Below are 2432 nucleotides of genomic sequence, written 5' to 3'. Positions count from 1 at the left end.
TTTTCACAACGCAACACTATAAGAAACGCGATCATTATTTTATCGCAACACTAATTCAACCCGCTATTAATTAATCGCAACACTAATGAAAAATCGCGATGCCCATGATGACTGAATCCGGTGGGCCAGCATGCAATCGGCCAGACAACACAACAACAAATACTACGTATTACTAAAACGAGCATAGTGACAAAATAGTAACAATGACTTCCCATTCTTTGGACCCAAAGAAAATCCAAAAAATGAGAAACCATTCGGTGCAGCCCCTCTTCGTGACAGTTTGTCGAGGCCTCTTCGGTCTTCCTCCTTCGGGCGCAATGCCCCCTGAAACTTAAATCTAGGCTCGAGATTCGCTAATCGCGAACAAAAAAAGAAATAAAGAAAAAAGACTAAATCGCGGAAACTAGCACATGGACGACTAATGATCGTATCATTGGTCATACACGTGCAGGATCTCGCGCGCAACGTTCGTTTCGAAAGCAAATCGCGACCGCGACCACGAAACTCGAAAAATCGACAAGAAAAGCCAGAGACGAGTAGCATTCTCGAGTACCATTCGTCTCAGCTTTGCCTTCGATTTCTCAAATTTTATTCCCTGAAACAGATTGTCACGCGAAAACGCGCCTACCCGATCAGAGACTGTGACAATCTGCCCGGCCCTTCCCACTTATACTTATAATTCGTACCAGAAGTATACTACCACTCCTACCACGACCTATATTTAAAAAATGGCAAAACAGGCATACCAACACATTCATTCCACGATTCTCACGCATAATACTCGGGCGCAAAAGCCTACACTAGGGAAAATGTCCCGGGACATCTCCGACACCCGAGCTTGGCATACTACTTCCACACTCTAAGTTTACGTACCATTTTCCTGAAATCGACTGACGATGGCTAGTGACCATTGCGTAAAAAATAATAAAATTATATATTTCAATTTTAATTATGAATATTCATATTAAACATAATTCGTATTAAAATATATGCTATCTTAAAGATTGAATATTATTAGAATAATATTCTAATGAAATAAACNTAATAAATTTAATTTACAAATTTAATCAATTCTTATTAATTTTAGAAAGCAAAAATGTAAAAAAATAAACAATAAATAAGAAATTTATTTTGAGAATTAATAATATATAATTGACTCTGAATGAAAATTTATTCATATTATTATTATATTTATAATATATTAATAAAAATAACCTCAGGCGATTTCGTTATCAAAGCACATTTTCAAAAATATATAAAAGAAATATTCACAACTTGTAGCTTTGATTTCAAAATCTGCCTGTCGCGAAGTGTCTTCTTGCATATAATATTTAATGTATTTTTAAACAAGAGAAATAAACCTATTATCTTTAATATTTATTTAATTTATATATATATATTTAAATATTTGACGTTTGTAAATATGCTTTAATAGATTACAATAATTTATTTTTAGATAATGAATTAATATCATTAAAAATTATTAATATTTAAAAGCATCATATACAAGAAGGCCTATCCTGATCTAATAAATAAAATACAAGAAAAAAATGTTACTATTCACAGGTATAATAAATACCCGCGGTCACTGTGCTCGTGCAAAAATCTACGTATACAACCAATTACTCGTGTCGATTCTGATCTTTCATCCTACGACATGATTGAGTAATCAGAAGAACATAAATGCATGCGACTCACCAATGATGCGAAGAATCTGCATTCATTGCCGAATAATCAGGAAATGGAAACTGTAACAAAACATAAAATATTATAATTAAAACATAATTCTATTTGAAGAAATTGAAGGAAGGAATAAAAATAATTACCTCTTCGCGTGATGGATGATCGCCTTATTCTCTTGAAAAACACTGACTCTATTTTATAAAAGCACTGACTTTATCTCGAATATTAAAAAAATAATAATAAAAATAAAAGACTATCAATTACATTCATAATTTATAATCGATGAACAAACACTGACATATATCTTTCTTTAAAAATTAAAAACTTACTTCTCTTGTAAAACTTGTTCTTGATATTCATATTGAAAATTCTTTTTCTCATCTAAAATAATTTCAGCTATTTATCTGAAACAAAAAAGATAAATATATAAAATATATAAGATTAAATTAATTGTATGAAAATGAAGCAAAAACTTAATATAAATCTTATTTTAAAAGTTTGAATTAATGGTTAACTTTAATAATAACTCTAATAATCAAATAAACGAATAAAAAAAGAAGATTAAATTATTTTTTGAAGAATTATTAATTCTAATAATATTCAATAAATAATTGAACAAATGCATATTAATGAAATAATAATACAAAAAGTAAAAGAATAACTATTCAAATATATTAGGAAATATATATTATGCATTTGAAGCAAAACTAATCACAAGCTTTGGCAATAGAAATCCTTTGTGTAACAAT

Source organism: Apis dorsata, unplaced genomic scaffold, assembly GCF_000469605.1.
Source record: "Apis dorsata unplaced genomic scaffold, Apis dorsata 1.3 scaffold_104, whole genome shotgun sequence".
In the NCBI taxonomy this organism is placed as follows: domain Eukaryota; kingdom Metazoa; phylum Arthropoda; class Insecta; order Hymenoptera; family Apidae; genus Apis; species Apis dorsata.
This window is presented reverse-complemented; position numbering follows the sequence as displayed.